Here is a 20,362-nt window from a genome sequence, read left to right on the forward strand (position 1 = left end):
GTGTTTTCCTTCATTCTATTTTTGAAAATAAAATCAATGAATTACGTTAGCCGTGATTGTCAACGACTCATTATCTATGCTCATCCCGCACTGCTTCTAATCATTAGTGCTCGGATATACTTGAGGAGCGTACGTTTAGCTTAGGCACCCCAGCAGAGAGGAGAATTTCTCAACGAAATCACATATCGATCATTTAGCTAGGGCTTCAATAATAGGCTACTATTTTATTGTGTTCATGTCTTTCTTTTATTTCGAGGAAGGGCTGCCTTAATGCATAAAATAAAAGCTGCCTTTCACGTATGTATACCATCCTGACAACTGACAGATCGAAGACAGCGAAGCTGTATAAGCGAGTTCTCAAACACACTGAAGCGCTAAGGGCCTGTTTGCTAGCTGACAGGCTCGCTCGAACGCGTTCGAGCGTGGTCGTGACTGACTTTTCTTAGCGACGGCCCCTACGCATGCCGGCATTGCATCACCATGACGCTGTCACCGCCTACGCCGTGCGAACTCCTGTGCTCCGTTTCATACATCATGTGCAACGCTGTGGAGGCTAGACAGACTGTACGCAAGGGCTGCGTTCGCACCAACAAATAGATCGCTATTCGTGCGGGCATTAGGTGAAAGTGACAGTTATTTAGATTCAGTGTTAAGGAAAAAAAAAAAACTCCTTAAGAAAGAATAAACCGTGTATTTGTACGGTCGCTAGCACGTTGTTTTGAATCAACTTGCGTTTAATTTCTTTTTCTTTTTGAGTTTGTTAGTTGTAGACATGGTTGCAGCCATCGCGACGGCCTCACGTACGCGCTCGCGCGAGCAAACGCCGTTGGCGCGCAGCGATGCCTATAGACTGAACGCACTGAGCGATAAATTTTGGTGACCGAACTTCCTGCGTAGTCACCCCCCTTAGAACTCCGTCCCCTTTCATTTCCTCCCCAGGTGGTAACCACCAAGAGGGAAGGTCGTGCCCCTGTATAGGAAATAAAAAGATTTCTACCACCGCCACCACCAGTACCTGCGTAGCTTCTAAAATTTCGGTGACTTGCGTAGCTTCCACGGAGTTGCAAGCCGAGCATGAAATGAAGTACAGCTGTCCTCTAACGTGGAGCCGGCATAACAAGACACTATGAACAAAAAATACGGTTTACTGGCTTAAAAAAACAAAAAAACAAAAAAAACAGCACATATATGCTGCCATTTATTTATATGAGACGTACGCAAGGTAACTTTAATTTTATAATATTTGATATTTAAGTTTCAAAGCTAATTCGTGGCTCCGGCACATGTTGTGTCGCAGTTACATTCGGTATCGACCACGCCGTCGCACGCCGGCCTTGACCAGACGAAAAGTTTTGTGAAACTCCCCTCAACAGCTTCGCTGTCAAAGACAAATGAATGCCTGAGAATGCGCCAAAACCTGCCATAACCACAAAATTCACATCGCTCTCACCATATTAGGCTATTACATTCTTCCAAAAAATGGGAAAGAGGGCCACTCGCCAAATAATAATCACATATGTATAAAAGAATCGTTTTTCACACTTGAACCGCTTTGGCACCGAAAGTATTTTCTAAACTTGCAAGTTAGAGTCTTTGATTTCTTTGGGAAATATAGTCCTTCTTTAGCGATGAACAGTTTAAGGAGACGTGTGCAGACGCTGTCAACTTTCCTGACGTCACTTAGTAAGGTCACACATTGGGTTAGTCGATTCTGAAGGATTCAAAGCGTAACAGTGCGACTTTGGACAAGGACATAAACAGTACGAACAGTAACGTAAACTGTTGTCCTCGTCTGTTCGTTTATTTATGTCCTCGTCCAATGTCGCGCTATTTGTACATTTAGAATCCTGACCTCAGGCCAAGTTGACGTGGGGGCTTCATATCAGCGCCGCCACCTTTCTATACTCTTCATTCCTTTAAGCCGGCCTACCAAGCTTCCTATCGCAGTAAGCCGAGTGTGCACTTTGCTTTTGCCAAAAGCGTAGCTCGCTGGTAAGGCACAACCTGATATTAATGGTAACTTAGCGTCTCTTTAACGTACACATGTATCTTTCTTTCCATTTCGCATGCAACGAGACTTTTTTAGACGCGACCTAGCTTCACAAGTTTCATCAGATCGTTTTCATGGCGTATGCCAAAATGGCGCAAAAAAAAAAAAAGAGGGGGGGGGTGCAACGGGAAAGGGATTCTACCCAACATTTGTTTCAGCCGAGTTCACTTCTCCGTTGCTGTTGTCAATAGGCCGTCGCGTCTCCTGAACACCGTGGCACGTTTGAATATGCTGCAACACGAGAAATTACGCGCGTTTCAATTTGCGAGCTTTTTAACGGGCATAGTTGGTGTAAAAAGGCTACAGACCGCAGGACCTGGGATGAAGCTGAATATTTCGGCAGCCTGGGCACGCACGAAGGTATTACGGTCTCCAGCCTGCACCAGTACATGCGAGCAACATACAGAGTTCTACTGTTTTACTAACTTCGCTTGAAAACTGTTCGGAAATCCAACGTTTCCACAGAGTTTGAACCCGGGCTAATTGGGACGTGTTCCGTGTAACTATGAATCAAAGGGAGCACCGGGACAAAGACAGGAAAAGGTGAAGACAGTCGCTTGTCTTCGTCTTTCCCTTTTTTTGACCCGACGTGCGCTGTAATTCGTACTTCCTACAGACCCGTGGCCCTGAAAACTTGGACGCGGAATGTAAGTGAAATGTTACAACTGCAAGTTCCTGGCAATGTTAGCACAGCATGTGTGGCTTTGTGACAATGGTAAATCAATATCTCCGCTCACTGATCGAAAAGTAAATCGAAAAATATTTCGAGACAAATCTAGGGTTTCGTTACCATTTTTCCTGGAACTAACGGGTTATTAGCGAACAATTTTGCTAATGCATCCTGATATCGATCAGCCACGGCCGAGGACCGGCGAGTGAGCGCGCGTCAAGTTCTTACGCAACAAAACTGTAAAAAAAAAATCATGAAACGAAGTGAAGCAGAACAACTGTCCAGACGTTTCTTCTCATGTCGTTGGCTAATGAGTTTCTTTTGAACTAGCTTAAATATTTTATTAACAGAACGAATGCTATGCCACCAGCGTTCAATTCATTTATCAAGTACAGATTTTCACTTTAAATGATGTAGTATTCGGAAGATGAATACTGGAAAAGAAAATCCCTAAATAGAAAAGTATGCATAATCCCCACGTACTACCAGTACTAGCCTAATCTAGTTGGGAAGTTAACAGAGCTTGAGACCGGCCTTGTTTGTACGTGTTCTTCAAGATCATCTTAATCAATTTCCTCCTCATTTTGTTATTTTTACGCACGCAACGCAAAGATGTGGGAAGGCCGGAGCTGGCATATTTTCCAATTAGCTTAACTGGTCTTCTGCGCTCCGTCTCTCTGTTTACACCGCAATATTTCTTGCAGTTTTTTGTCAGTTATCATGGCTACCACGAAACTGGGTTCTCAGGAATTTAAAATAATCATTGTTACTGATGCGATTTCCGTCTGTACGCATACAACTTTTATTAAGCGGTCGCACATGCATATATCTTTCACACTTGTCCCGGGCCGTTTGCCTGAAGTCCGCTTTGTCTGGGTTCCCGGGCACTGTGGAATCTTTTCAAATGAATCCGCTGACTGGCTCGCATCGTCGTCACTAAATGCTTCGGTCTTAAATGTTCGTCCTGGTTTTTCTTTTAAAACAGGAGCTAGATTTAAACGCCTTTTATTTCTAAATTGTAATGAATTATCCTTACTTTCCTCTGATGATTTTCGGCATCTAAAATTTCCGTGGAAGACGAGCAAATGCCTTTCACGTCAATGCGAGGTGACGTTATCAAACTTCCGCTTTAGAGCTCCCCGCATAACTTTTTACCTCCATAGATCTAGTTTATCTGTAATTAACCTCTGCTCATTTTGCAACGTAGCAGAAGCTATTGACCACTTCTATCTCTCTTGCCGCCGTGTATCCTCCCTCCGCAGAATGTTTCTCATATTTCCGACTGGTAATATGGATATGGCACTTACAACACCAAGCATGTCCTTTGGTGCCTGTCAATTAGGCACAAGCCACGGGTCTATTATTAGTGCTCCGCGTAAGTTCATTAAAAAAAATGTTGAAATGTTTCAATGTACTGATCTACTTACTGTATATGCTATTTATTTTCGAGCAAGTGATTCTATGGTTTTTTTTCTTTATTGACTTCTGGTGTAAGCCAATTTTATTGTTATATAATACTTATTGCATATGTATCTTCTGCTTTTTCGAAATCTATCCCGTTGAAGCAAAAGTAATGCTTTGGAGACATGTGTTCTGAATAATTGAATTTTTCGTTGCTGTGTGCTGTGTGTTAAAGATAGGTTCGACAAATATGTATGTGAATGATATGTCATGCTGCCTTGAACTGTAGGGGCGCAGAGGCTCTGTCAGGCATTTTGCCTTTACCTCTGCCCCCTACACGGAGAGAATCCGTGAAACAAACAATAAAGAAAAAAAAAAGCGCCCGGGAGAGTACGCTACTAGGGTACCAACCGTGGTGCATTTTATATTTTTTTCCCTTGTTTATGAATGAGCTCTCTCATAATTTTTGGTATCTCTTAGTTGCCTAAGGCTTCGTTTTGACTGTCTGATTTCTATTCATTTTTGTCTTTTGTTTGATACACTTCTCATTAACTCCAGTGTGACTCATACTAGACTCGCAACCCCTCGTCGGTATGAGTCATGTATTGAGGCGGTGGCGGCGACGACGACGACGACGGCGACGACGACAACAACAACAACAACAACAACAACAACAACAACAACAACAACAACAACAACAACAACGTTAACAGGTAGCATAGGAGTCTAGCACTGAGGCAAGCATTATGCTTACATTAGTTATGTAAACATCTCGGGTGGGCTTGCAAGTCATATACAGGGTGTCACAGCTATCATGCGCCAAGGTTTAAAATACGCAAATGCCCCGTAGCAAGCAAGGTAATGTTGTTTGCTGTCACTTGGAGATGCTCTACTGTATTTTGCATTCCGCCTAATTACATTGTTAGTGTTAATTAAATATTCAAATTTTCAAACATTATATATAATTAGATGAGAAGTGTCAATGAGAAAACTGCAGAGCAACACGACAAAAAAAAATCGCGATACAGCTTTCTGTTGCTCAATACGTGCTACGTAAAAGTGTGTTTCCGAACGTGAAAGAAGTCCGCGAATACACGCAAAATTCCCGCACGACTGGCCGCTCGATGCAAGACATATATATATATATATATATATATATATATATATATATATATATATATATATATATATATATTGCCACGACGCCATCTGTGCCCAACCACGCTGACGACGAGAACGACGACCTCGTGTGTGCAAGCGAGCGTGCCAGAGAAGAAGAAGCTAAAACTGAACTGAACGCTTGTTCTAATTGTCTAGATTAAAATAACGCTCTCTGCTCTTGTCTCAAGTGAGCCGTGACACTGGTGGACGTGCTGGGTATCGCATCATCGCCTAATGATAGGGACGACTCCTGCGAGTAGCCCTGCGTCCAGCCCTTCAAGACATCATCCACGCGTCGAGACACCTGTGCACCGTGCAAGCCGCCGCCTGCAAGGTCTGTGCCCGGAATTTGGTCTCTTGCAACGAACTTCGTCAGCGACCTCAACGACTCAGGAAATGGCGATTGCAAGCCCAACACAGGTGACTATCCAAAACCATCTAGTCCCCTCAAGCTTCCACGGTGACACGTACGAAGACGCCGAAGACTGGCTGGACCAGTACGAACGCGTAGCTAAGGTCAATCAGTGGCGTCCGGACCAGAAGCTTTCCAATGTGTACTTCGCTCTTGAAGGTAGCGCAAGGACGTGGTTCCAAAACCGCGAGGCACATTTGACAACGTGGGACGAATTTTGCCGTCGGCTACTTGACACCTTCGGAAGCACTGATCGCCGAGATAATGCACAACGACTTCTCGAGGTGCGAATTCAGAAGCCCAATGAAAGTGTCTCCATGTTTGCCGAGGACATGTCTCGTTTGTTTCGTCGCGCGGATCCCAACATGCCGGATTCGAAGAAGCTAAGCCATCTCATGCGCGGCGTCAAAGAACAGCTATTCGCTGGTCTCGTGCGGAACCCGCCTACAACAGTGGAAGAATTCATTAAGGAAGCCACAGCAATCGAGCGGGCGCTCCAGCAGCGTTGTCGGCAATACGAACGCCTGACTAACGATGCGCCTGCAGGAGCCGCAGTACTCACAGTGACAGACGAGACCTCGCTGCGTCAACTGATAAGAGACATTGTGCGCGAGGAGATTGCGAAGCAGACTGTGACACCGAAGGAGTTTACTGTTGCTTCGGTCGCTGAAGTTGTTCGCCAAGAAATTCGGCAAGCATTAGCACCTCCTGAGCCGCTCCCTGAACCGAGTCCCGAGACGCGCTTCGAGCCACGCGCATATAGCTACGCAGACGCTGTCCGTCGCCCGCTTTCTACCATGCCGGTACAGCAGTACCACCAGCGGCCACCTATTGCTGCCTGGATACAGAGGGAGCATTTCAGGCGACCCCAGCCTCGCAGGACCGACGTATGGCGCACTGCTGATCGCCGACCATTGTGTTTTCACTGTGGCGAACCAGGGCACATTTATCGTTTTTGCCCTCATCGCCAGCGTGGCATCCAGGACATGTCACCTGCCACTCCGCGCCAGTTTCCAGAGAGACATCCACGCTTCGACGACAGTGTCAGTCAGGAACACGGCAGCTCAGCTAATCTGCGGTCGCGCTCGCCGTCTCCATTACGTTATTCTTCGCCGAACCGTCGCAGTTTCGCCGACGTTGTACGAGGCCGCTCTCCAAGCCCACGGCGGGGAAACTGAAATCAGCGACCTCCGGGGGGAAGGTTGCAAGTCGTCGAACCGCCGAAAATCCCCCATTATTACTGAGAAACGAGCAGAGCAACCCGGAGAAACGGGACGCCGACGAATTTGTAAGTGCCGACCTACTCTTAACAATTGATGGGCACGACGTGACAGCTTTAGTTGATACTGGTGCAGACTTTTCGATAATGAGTGAGCAGTTGGCAGACCGGCTTAAGAAAGTCAGAATGCAATGGACGGGCCCTTATATTCGAAATGCCGGGGGCCAGATAATGGTACCTACAGGAAAATGTACTGCACGGCTCCAGATAGGAAATACAGCTTTTGTCGCCACTTTTATGATTTTAAAAGAGTGCTGCAGATCACTCATCCTCGGAATGGACTTCTTGCGGGAGTACGGCGCCGTGGTTAACATACGGGACGGCGAGATAACCTTGACAACTAGTACAGACCCGAGCCAAGACGAAGAGCGCCGACGTATATCGTTACGTGTCGCCGACGACGACGTCTGCATACCACCACTATCATGCAGTCTTGTCTCCGTAAGTTGCGGAGAACAGTTTGACAAGGACGGTATAGCCGAACAACTAACTGCACTTCTGTTCCATCAAGGTATTGCCATCGCTCGGGGTATCGTCAGCCTAATCGGTGGTCGCACAGAGGTACTACTGACAAATTTTACCAATGAACGCCGGCACATCAGTAAAGGCACGGCTGTGGCGTACTTTGACGAAATTGACCACGTCCAACACTGCTTTGCTGCAAAAGAGGAATCAACCACCGATACGATGCCATCTACACCCGTCGTCGACGTTGACCCAGGTTTAGCGCCGCAACAGAAACAAGGGCTCAGAGAACTGATTGACCATTTTAAAGACTGCTTCTCTACAACGTCCCGAGTGCGTCAAACACCACTGACGAAACACCGCATCATTACGGAGGAAACAGCAATACCCATCCGACAGCATCCGTATCGCGTGTCTGAGAAAGAGCGTGAAGCAATACAGCAGCAAGTCAAGAAAATGCTGGACGATGATGTTATCCAGCCGTCGAAAAGCCCTTGGGCATCGCCCGTGGTACTCGTTAAGAAGAAGGATGGCAGCCTGAGGTTTTGTATCGACTATCGCAAGCTCAATCGGGTTACGAAAAAAGATGTGTATCCCTTACCACGCATCGACGATTCCCTCGACAGGCTGCGGCATGCACATTACTTCTCATCGATGGACCTAAAAAGTGGATACTGGCAAATAGAGGTCGATGAGCAGGATCGTGAAAAGACTGCGTTTGTGACGCCTGATGGGCTCTATGAATTCAAAGTTCTTCCTTTTGGTTTGTGCTCCGCCCCAGCCACGTTCCAAAGACTAATGGATACTGTTCTCTCAGACCTTAAGTGGAAGACTTGCTTAGTGTACCTAGACGATGTGATTGTTTATTCTGCCACATTTGATGAACATCTCAGTCGGCTCCGGTCAGTTCTTCAAGCCATACGGTCCGCTGGGCTTACCTTAAAACCTGAAAAGTGCCACTTTGGCTATCAAGAACTACAGTTTTTGGGCCACATTGTAAGTCACACAGGCGTCAGACCTGATCCTGAGAAAATCGCAGCCGTCGCAAAGTTTTCAAGGCCTACGGACAAGAAGGCAGTCAGACGCTTCCTGGGCCTATGCTCATATTACCGGCGATTTATTGCGGGTTTTGCGCGCATCGCCTCACCGCTCACCTGCCTAACCAGAGAAGATGTCACGTTTATGTGGGGCGAGGAACAGGAGGCTGCATTTAACGAGTTGCGGCACCGTCTACAAACTCCGCCTGTTCTTGCCCATTTTGACGTGGATGCGCCGACAATGATCCACACCGACGCCAGCAATGTGGGTCTAGGTGCCGTCCTTGTTCAGCGGCAAGACGGCGCTGAGCGAGTCATCGCTTACGCGAGTAGAACACTGTCGCGAGCCGAATCGAACTACTCCACCACGGAGAAGGAATGCTTGGCTGTAGTATGGGCCGTTACCAAGTTCCGCCCGTACATATATGGCCGCCCATTTCAAGTCATAAGTGACCATCATTCTCTCTGTTGGTTGACCAACATGAAAGATCCATCTGCACGTTTGGCACGCTGGAGCCTACGGCTTCAAGAGTACGACATGACAGTGGTCTATAAATCGGGCAGACAGCACTTAGACGCTGACTGCCTTTCCAGATCACCGATCGAGTCGTCAGGCCGAGATGATGACGAATCCGCAGGCTTTTTAGGCGTTGTTGGTGCAGCTACCATCTCTCAACAACAGCAAGATGACCACGAGCTCGCTTCACTAATTGATTTCTTAGAAGGCCGCACCACAAACAAGCCCAGATTGTTCTCAAGGAACTTGTCATCATTCTGCATACGAAACAGTGTTCTTTTTAAGAAGAACTTCTCTTCAACAGGGAAGAGATATCTACTGGTTATCCCTAAAACTCTCCGCAGTGAAATCTTGCAGGCCTGTCACGATGAAGCTACGTCGGGCCACCTAGGCTACACAAGAACATTAGCACGGATCAAAGAGAAATACTACTGGCCACGGCTAGCAACACACGTGAAGCACTACGTTCGAACGTGCCTTGACTGTCAGCGACGAAAAGTGCCACCTACGAAACCTGCCGGACTATTACATCCCGTTCCAGTGCCGGAAACACCGTTTGCACAAATTGGGATGGACCTTTTGGGCCCATTCCCAATATCAACTGCAGGAAATAAGTGGATCATAGTTGCGACAGATTACCTTACGCGTTATGCAGAAACCAAAGCACTTCCGAGCAGCACAGCAGCCGAAGCCGCGCAGTTCTTCATCGAAAACGTCGTCCTTAGGCACGGTGCTCCAGCGGTCATCGTAACTGACAGGGGAACCACATTCACGGCTGAACTTTTGCGAACTGTACTCACGCTCAGTGGCACAGCACACAGAAGGACGACAGCTTATCACCCGCAAAGCAATGGACTTACGGAGCGCCTCAACAAGACTCTCGCAGACATGTTGTGCATGTATGTCGATGTGGAACACAAGAACTGGGACCAAATATTACCATACGTAACGTTTGCTTACAATACGGCTCGGCAAGAAACAACAAGAATGACGCCATTCAGTCTCCTCCACGGTCGAGAAGTGACTACAATGCTGGATGCTATGCTTCCTCATGATTCCAGCGATTCCGAGAATCACGCCGCAGATTTTACAGAGCGCGCCGAAGAAGCAAGACAGCTCGCACGCGTTCGCATAACTAGCCAGCAAGACCGTGATGCGCGACGTTACAATCAACGCCATCGATGCGTCGTTTACCAGCCCGGCCAAAGAGTCTGGATTTGGGCTCCAGTACGCCGCCGAGGCCTCGCGGAGAAACTTCTGCGCCGATACTTCGGACCGTACAAGGTTCTACGACGCCTTAGCGACGTCAACTATGAAGTCATTCCTGACAGCCAATCCTGCTCGAGGCGCCGTCAGGACCTGCCTGAGACTGTGCACGTGGTGCGCATGAAACCTTATTTGGCTGAATGACATGGACAGTTGCTGGTGGGCTGGACACCGGGTGCTACCCGCCAAGCATCGGGACGATGCTCCTTCTGAAGGGGGGCAAATGCCACGACGCCATCTGTGCCCAACCACGCTGACGACGAGAACGACGACCTCGTGTGTGCAAGCGAGCGTGCCAGAGAAGAAGAAGCTAAAACTGAACTGAACGCTTGTTCTAATTGTCTAGATTAAAATAACGCTCTCTGCTCTTGTCTCAAGTGAGCCGTGACAATATATATATATATATATATATATATATATATATAGAGAGAGAGAGAGAGAGAGAGAGAGACAGCCTTGTTATGGCGAAAATGACATCTTGTACTAATTAAAAGCCAGTTACACGCTCAAACTATTGCTTGAATGCTGTCTTTCGCGGCTTTGAGCACGCCGCCGTGACTCAGTCAGTGGCTATGGCGTTCTTTTGCTTATCATGATCGGGGTCGCCGGTGTTCGACTAACGGGCGCGGTGGCCGTATTCCATTTGGGACGGAATGCAAAGAATCTTGTGCACCGTGCTTTTGGGGTACGCCAAAATTAATCCGACGCCCTCCGCCACATGTACTTCTTAACCCGATTCTGCAATTTCGAGACTGCAACACCAAGATTTAACTTTTCTTTTTCTTTTCCCTTCGCGGCATCGTAGCGCGGTGGGAGAGCTCCAAGGTGACTAGTCGATCGAGGAAGTCGTTATAGACTGATGTTGCGCGTGAGTACTAATTGTTCTTGTATGAACGTGATACGTCGTCGTTTTTTTTTTTCGCTTTTTAAGGGAGTTGAAGCGGATCAGTCGCAGGCGTCGATGAACGACTGTGCCTGAGTGAATTCATATAGGAGACTAGCCATACAGACAAACTTCAAGTAATGCTTATTATACGAAGACAAAGCAGAGGTCAGAGGCTAACCATAATTTTCTGTGCAGCCATTCGGCGTAGGGGTGAGGGAAGGACGTAAAACGGAGAAGGAAGATGACGACGACGTGGACGAATACGAATGAACTCAGGAACACGAAGACTGGAGGCTCTCCTTAGAGCTCCATTTCGAGACCCGTTATTCCGCAAAATAATGAAAACTGATAAAGAGAGAAAAATATGCCGAATGTGGATCGAAGTTATTAGTCCGCCCTGGTCACAAATGGCTCTAACTCGAAAAAGAAAAGAAAGATTGAGCCCTGCTTCATGTGGAGGAGGGCGGCGACAGCTTGGGCGTATCCACGGTTTCCAGGCCTTTAAAGGTAGATACGTATGTGGAATCAGCGGTATATCGCCGCTAAAAAGGCTCATCGACAACCGCTGCGCGCGAACGACAGCACCGTGAGAGTCAAGTGTCGCCGGCGAGCCGTGGTCAGACGAGCGCTCCCTCTTCTCGACTCTACAAACTTAAAATCTTTTTCGTTCGCGCAAGGTGCCCCATTTTTTTTCTCTTCCATAAAAATGCGGACGGGAATATATAATGCGGGTCGCGACCGCGCGCGCGCGCGGCCGTCATATCAATTTCGGCCTATTAATTTGACACCATATACAATCGTGCGGTCGTCGTTACACTCGAAACTGGGTCAGTCGCCTCCGCCCTCGCGCCATCGCGGGTGCAGCGGCGTTTAGCTGGGTACTTTCTCGCCCGCCTGCTTTGCGTCGCGTCCGCATACGTGACGCGAGCTGGCGCGCACGTGCCGCGTGGGGCGGCGCGAGCACTGCGGCGGCCGTGTCGCCGTGTGAAGCCAGGAATCCCCCAGCGGCTACCGCTCCGGGTCGAGGTCGGCCTCCCTACCCCGGGGTCCGCAGCCAGGGGCAGGACTTTGCTGTGCTGCGCGGCCTGCTACTACTGTACGCCTTTAAAATGAAGTGATCGTGGCCTCCGAAATATAATTCGTTATATAGGTCACTACGATGTGAAGGTAGCGCACCGCACTACTAGCCCCAATAGAGCAGGGAGAGAAGTATTCGTTCGTTATACGGGTAGTTTCGTTGTAAAGGCTTTCATTGTAGGGACGTTCGGTTGTAGTCGGTGACAACCTAAGAATGAAAGGTCGTTGTACGCTGTCCAAGTCAAACACAATTTGCAAATATGCGCAAGCCCGTTATGTTTGCTTCTTTTCGTGACGTCAAGTGGTTTTCCGTGATTAAAATGGAGCTGTTTTCTCAGTACAGATCTGTCTCTGTGTCACTAGGTTTAGAATTAAGCCTGAACATCTGGGCAAATTTTATAAGTGACTGATAACACCTCTCTGTCAGAGGTAATACTATAACTTTAAACAAGGAGCTTTTATTTTTCAATCAGCCTAACATTTTCATTAGCAGAGCAAAGTCATAAGTTGTGAGTGGACTCAGACTGGCTCAGCTCCCTTTCAGAGCTGAAAGGCAAGCGCACTGTGTTTTTGTGGTTGGAGCTTGTACTGAATTCTTTAGGTTGTCACCGACTACAAGCTACACCTACAAAAGGGCACTGAACTTGCCCTTCACGGAAATAAGCGAGCCTAAGACTGGCGCATCTATGCCAGTTGTGCTTCCCTTATGAAAATGACTGTTGAAATGTTGTTGGCGTATTGTTGACGAATTGTTGACTCAATAGCCTTTCAACAATACCTCGACAATTATTGAAACCACAGAGCAATAATTCAACAGTAAAGTTGTTGGGAAGTTCACAACAAAGAAGTCGTTGACTAAATTTTGTTGGTATATTGTTGAATAGTATTGAGTATTATTGAGCCATTGTTGAGTAGTTTTCAACAATGAAGTCGTTGACTAAATTCTCTGGATATATTGTTGAATACTATTGAGTATTATTGAGCCATTGTTGAGTAGTTTCCAACAATAAAGTCGTTGCCTAAATTTTCTTGATATATTGTTGAATAGTATTGAGGATTATTGTGCCATTGTTGAGTAGTTTCCAACAATAAAGTCGTTGACTAAATGCCGTTGATATATTGTTGAATAGTATTGAGTATTATTGAGCCACTGTTGAGTAGTTTCCAACAATAAAGTCGTTGACTAAATGCTGTTAACTTATTGTTGAATAACATTGAGTCACGAGCAAAATTGAGTTTCGAAGTATATGTGAAAAACACACGCACATGTGTATGTACTTTTGAGTTGGGCAGCGTACATAGAATATTAAAAAATTATGGGATGTCACCGTCAGTCCCAGACTGATCCCTCAGGACCTAAATAAAGTTATTCATACCATACCATACCATACCATGCCATGCCATACCATACCATACCATACCATACCATACCATACCATACCATACCATACCATACCATACCGACTGTAGGGTTGTGCAACATCGCTTTTACGTTCACTCGATTGTTCGCTCACTTTTTCACTCACTTGAGCCCATTGACTTACTCATTAACGCGCCGACTAGTTCATCCACTCATTCATGTTCCCTCGTTCACTGTCCACTCACTCGCTGACTGCTCAACCACAAGTTAGTCGCCCGTTCGCTCCGTCATTAGAACGCTGACTCATTCGTTCTCGCTGACACGCTATTCACTCTCTCGCTTTCTGCTCACCCGCCTGACATTCATTCACTAATCGCTTATTGCTTCCTTTACTCGCCACTCACTCGCTCGTCCACTCAGTCGCACTCACTCATTCATTGCCCATGCGTTCGCACGCTACTAACACACTATTAATTCACTCACTCACTATTTTCTCACTCTTACATTACTCACGATCATGCTAGCTTATTCATTACATTATTCACCGATTTACTATTCACCCAGACGCTGCCTTCTCACTCACGAATAAGTCACCTGCTCAGTAATAACCCACTCTTTCAAGCTCTGTTAATTGTCACTCACTAATCACTATTTCATTGCTCGTTCAATCGCTGCCCAATAAGTTCAATCACGCGCGAATCTCTTCGCGTCATATACCCCTCATCTCGTGGGCGAGGTATACGCGCATGGATCTTTCAGTACTTTTAGAAAGCAGATAGTAACGCTAAAAGTACGAGCCCAGTTTAACTCGCGCAGCCTTCATTTGTGCGGCTCAGTCGCTGTTTGTTATTCTGCGAAAACGGTGCTCGGAACTTTTTGACCGTTTTCGTTTACGATTCTTTTTACGTCCCCTTTTATTTTTTCTTCTTCACATTTTGTTTTTGGCTTGCGCCGCAGCGGGAAGACCGCAAACAAGCCAGCAACGTGTGCTGCACGCGTGGCCAGGGCTGCATGGGCTAGGCACTGCGCAGTGCACGTAGTGTAGGAGCTGTCGTGCACACCTGTTCCCAGGGGAGTATACGTTGCTCCAGGAAACGAGGTGGGGGGGGATGACAACACCCTGCGGGTATTCACTCTCAATCGCTGCACTTAATGACAGCGGCACAAATAAACGTGGCTTTCCGGATATTTTTATTTTGTTTTTTCCCCCTTTTTTTTCTTGCGTCTCTCTATATGCCGTCGCGAGATATTAGAGCGCGATGGCGTTTGAGGCAAGTATAATATTTTTGCCACGTATGTGTTTTCATATTTGGCGATTGAAAGAGCAAGGAGTGAAATTAGCTTTATTTAGGAACTACGCCCTTCCGGCACTCGCGCGCCGCATAAAAGAGAAAATGAGATTAAGAACACCGAGCTGCCCCCCTTCCCCCACGCATATCTATCTATCTATCTATCTATCTATCTATCTATCTATCTATCTATCTATCTATCTATCTATCTATCTATCTATCTATCTATCTATCTATCTATCTATCTATCTATCTATCTATCTATCTATCTATCTATCTATCTGTCTGTCTGTCTGTCTGTCTGTCTGTCTGTCTGTCTGTCTGTCTGTCTGTCTGTCTGTCTGTCTATCTATCTATCTATCTATCTATCTATCTATCTATCTATCTATCTATCTATCTATCTATCTATCTATCTATCTATCTATCTATAAAATGTTTGTTCATAAGACTAAAGGAAGGGAAGAGAGACCACCAGCCTGGGGCGCGCGATGACAAAAGGAAGTTGTGATTTCAGGCATTGCGTAGGCTCGCTATTTATGTGCATTACTGCGCTTCTTCCCTCTGTTCTTGTCGTCATACATTACGCGGCCACGAAAACGTATAATTCAGGGTATCGCGCCGGAACTGAATTGAAAACTTTATTCTTGCGCGAACTGCCTGAACCGAAGGATTTAAATGGCAACTCGAGAACGAAATCAAACAGAGAGAAATTGTTGTTTTCCGTTCAGGTTAGCTACCTTCTCAGGAGCTTTACATCCATGCATTTCCTGCATTGGTGGCTCAACACTGATGTCACCTCTGTAAGCGTTGCGAGGTTTGCTGTCATTTTAGAAGTGGCGGCACCGTTCTTGCGGATTCGCATCGTTGTTTCGGAAATTGATAACTGTGAAGTGCTTCGGCGGCAGGTGGGAGACTTATATGATCGCTGACAAAATTAAATACTTCTTTGTGATCGTGTGTGGGATAGAAATGTAACCTGTTAACAATAATGTAAAGCAACATTAATATTTGCAGCAGAACATGGCGCTAGACTCACACTGTTTGTTCGGCGGCATGAGCCGCTGAATACGCAGGATATACATGAAACGAAGAGCAAGAACAGGGCTATTAGAACGGTGCCTATAGGGTCCGATGCGCGTGCCTTGTGGGGCACGGATAGAATATGGCGGGGAATAGGGAGTCCCAAAACGGAGAAAGGCGTTGCACTTTTAGCATCCTGAAGTAATTTAATGTGTACAAAGCAGTTAGTGGCGCTACAAATATAGGGCGAGGACGGTATGACGACGACGACCAAAGATTACAATAAAGATGGCGGCACGACAACGACGATGGAGTGGCAGAAACGATGGCAGCGTGATGACGATTCCTCGCGGAGGCTGAGCTGAATTTGTGTCCTGGCATGGTAGCTATGTTACAAGTCGTGAAATATTCTTAAGAAATGTTCTTCATTAAGTGCTTTTATTTTATGTCGTTACGGCTTTATCTTCGCTAAGTGTTTTTTTTTTATCAAACGATGGAGCAGGAAAGTGGGCAGCACGCATAGGAGACGCCCAGGACCTCCTTATAAACGTTTATTACTGATATTTAATAACAATTGACGACAAGGCGATGGCATAACGGCGGCAGTTCGCTGACTGAGATCTGTATTAGATGGCGTGTGCTGCATGGCGTGTACTGCAATGAGTGCTGCATTGAAAGCCGCACTGCGAAAGATCGCGTTTCATCTGACCATAGGTGTATAAATAGGTGTGTCTTTAGGAATTAGTTATACATATAGTTAGCTACTTCACGACTTTAAACTTCCTAACGAGCAGTACGTTATCAGCATAGCCTTTTGCTGGTCACAAGTGAACCTATCTGGCATTAAACGGAACAACAGGAAGTTCTTCGAACCCACAGTTTTTTTTAACATGCACCAAAAGCAAGTCTACACGAGCATACTTGCATACCGCCCTCCTCGAGATGTGATTGCCACCACCAGGTCGGGAACCCACGACTCCGTTCTCGGCAGCAGAATGCAGCCATATAAATCGATCCACCGCCGCGGGTGAGTAAAAAGTTCCCAAATCGACGTGATAGATGAAGGTTTGAAGAGGTGCATAATACATTATTCCCAGTGAGGATTAGTTGAACGTTCCGTGAAACCACTTGACACTTTGCTATCGTACCTCACCCGTTTTGATTTCATTATCGCAGCTTTCAGAGATGTTTTTCTTTTTCCAGTTGTTTTTTTCCGCTTCAGCAGCACTGACTTGACGTTTTTGTATGCGTTTCAAGTTCGTGGTATTCATATTCGAGTCGCGCCCATAACGACAGGCCTGCACATCGCAGGGTCCGTGCGGGAGTTTTAGCATGTCGCAATTCGCGCGGGCTTTTCCCCGCCGCACTCTGAAGTGAGTGCGCGTAGGCGAGAAGCGGGAGCTCAGTTAATCGACGGCGCTTCGCGGAACGGGATGCACGTTCGCAGACTCTGGGCTGAAAAACACATCGCCACGTTTTGGGCAGCGTGGTCTATCAACGACCAAACAGCGGTGACTCGGTAGCAATGGCGTTCTGCTAAGCGCGAGGTCGCTGGTTCGGGTCTTGGGGAAAGGAGGGCGAAATGCAAGAGCGTTTGCGTACTCAGATTAAGGAGCACGTTAAGAAACCCATGGTGGCCAAAATTAGACTGGAGACCACCACTGTCAGTGGTGTGCCTCATAAGCCGCTGCGCCATTTCTGACCGCAAAACCCTCCACATCTTTCGGTCTATCAACGGACTGCATGTACTTTATATCTAATGGCTCCTTTTTTGTCTAGCTGGCTTAGTTGTTAGTTCACTGTGAATGCAGCGCGGAAGACACAACAGGCAAAGTGGACGACACACAGTACTGCACCGTACTCAATATGACGCAGCTCTCTTGTTCGCGGTGTTATTTAAAAAAAATATTTTCAGCACGAGACACGTTTAATGACTTTCACTTGCCTTTCGTAAAATCGTACTTCAAGGAACGCCACGACCTCTGAGACACGTACGCCACGTCCGACATAACCGCCTCCTCTGTCCCCGTAGGCCTGGTGAAGTTGAGTCGAACTCTGAGGACAAAGTCGTGTGGGAGACCATGAATACTGAAGCTACAGCCGAAGCCACAGCCGTATCCACAACCACTTTGAGTGATACAGAGCACCCCGGTAAAGTCCACAGCAGTACTTTGTTGCGTACTAGTTGGTTCATGCAGCGCCGGCTCCCGACATATTGCCCGAAAGGGATCGGCGTGTGATTGCGATGCTTCGGTCTCTCATGAATACTCTTTGCACACTCTTCAGTAAGCTGTACACTCCGTCAGTGCGAAATGCAGTGAAAATGCTGGATGTAGGAGGAGGAGGAGGATGGTGCAAGCTACGGGTGGATCTAGCCTTGCATAGGCATGCAGGCAATTGCTCCGTCTGAGCGTCTCTCTTTTACCGTGCAGTGATAGACATGCGTATCAATAAGCAGTTAATCGCAGCATACAGTTCACTCTGTACCCAATGAGGCTGTCAACTGCATTACGCGATTGGTAAAGTGTACCATTACTTGGTAAACACCACTCGTTGACCAGTTCAGTTTCTTCGGGGGAAAAAATGCTGGCTTTCCCTTAATCGAGAGTAGATGTAAGCATGACATAGATACTGGCAAAGCAGATTGGTTGGAGTAATTACGACGATTACTCACAACCATGTGACAACCATCACGACCATTTCACAACCATCCGCGGCGTGCCGTACGCTGCCGGCCTGGTCACGCAATGTAGCGCCGTCTCTCGAAAGAGGTGGCGCCTCACCAGCTATGAGGGAGCACCTAGTTGACTCCAGAGGCAGGTATCGTGTCTCTTTTCGCTGCCAGACATATGTGGCTTTAATGGCGGCACCTGCGTAACGTATCTGTGGGGCACGACATATAGCAGCTCCTTCGACTTAACCTTGGTGTCACGGCGTTTCGCTGTACGCAGTGCAACGTGCGCGCACAGTGTTCGCTCTCTCACTTTTTATTTCCCTGTTCCCTTATCCCCGGTGTAGGGTAGCAAGCCGGACGCTCGCCTGGCGGACCTCCCTGTCTTTCCTCTCCTTGCTTTCTTTCCCACTAGCCCGCGAAATTCGTTCGCTAAAACAAGGCTGTGTCTAACTCTCAAAAACAAAAAAAAAAAAATGGTCATGAGTGCATTAGCATTATAGGACTTCGCATATTCCTGCGTTTTTTTCTTCTCCCAGTTCATCCGTTTTTGTTTTTGTATTTTCAAGCGTCCGTGCATCTGAGACCGCTAGTTCGTTTACGCGACGTGCGGTGCAGTGGAACACCGAACGACGGGGTGACGTCATCCAACAATGTCGCCGGTCTAAGTTCGCCGGTTCTTGGTTGATCCGGCAACTCGCGTGGAGCTTGTCACACGACACGTGATGGACGACGCGTCGAGAAAGCGCGACGCCTCGACTGCGCGAAAGCTCCCCGTTGACCGTTGAGCCAGATACTAACTCATGTGTGAAAGAACTATATCCCACCAGAAAAGAAAGAAAGAAAGAAAGAAAGAAAGAAAGAAAGAAAGAAAGAAAGAAAGAAAGAAAGAAAGAAAGAAAGAAAGAACATGGGAGTCGGATCACGCAACCGCCGTTTAACAGGGAAAAACATGGGTGACGAGCCGGACGAGACGCATAATTTGATCCTGGCTTGAATGACAATGGTCATGGAACGGTAAGCGAATGCTTTGTGCCAGAGCACTTGCGTCAAACGATGTCGGCAGAGCTCCACGAGTACGCATAGTAAGTTCACTGTCCCCGGAAAACACGCCGCTTGCAGGACGAGACGGGGTAGACGAGTGGATCTATTGGAAAGGTTGCAAGTCCGGCTACATCGTAATATCTGGTGCAAGCACAAATCGAACCTAAAGGTCAATCTGCTTAACAAGAGCTAAACAAGAGGTAGAGAGAGAGAAAAAGAGAGAAAAGTTTTAAGCGCCAAGAACAAAGAAAAGAACGAAAATGAGATACAAACGAAGGCATGACAAGACATACCTGGGACTGGAGACCGCGTTAACTAAATTAAATTGCCTGGATTAACATCCCAAAACTGCACATTGAGTTGTGAGGGGCGCCTGAGTGGACAGCTGCGAATAATTTCTTAGCACTTGGGGTTCGTTGACGCGCACATATTGTATATCTAAGTAAACAATCTTATATGTATTTCGTCTCCAACTAGATGCGAACGCCGCAGCCTGGAAGCAGATCATTGAAAAAATCAGCCCAAGCTAAGTCTCGTGTTAACTGGGAAGCATACACCTACATAAAGTAAATGAAATATCGCTGCAAGCGTTTATGTCGTTCATTTAATGAAAGTTTCTATCCTTCGTTAGATGGTCGAAAATGGACTACAGTAGTATAGCTATAGGGAACGCAACGAAAATGGCATAAGCGCAAGAGAGCCGCTTACAGGCGAATATGTGCGAGAAAAAGAAATACTAAAAGTAAAGGAAAAAAAG

The sequence above is a fragment of the Dermacentor variabilis genome, chromosome 3, assembly GCF_050947875.1.
Source record: "Dermacentor variabilis isolate Ectoservices chromosome 3, ASM5094787v1, whole genome shotgun sequence".
In the NCBI taxonomy this organism is placed as follows: domain Eukaryota; kingdom Metazoa; phylum Arthropoda; class Arachnida; order Ixodida; family Ixodidae; genus Dermacentor; species Dermacentor variabilis.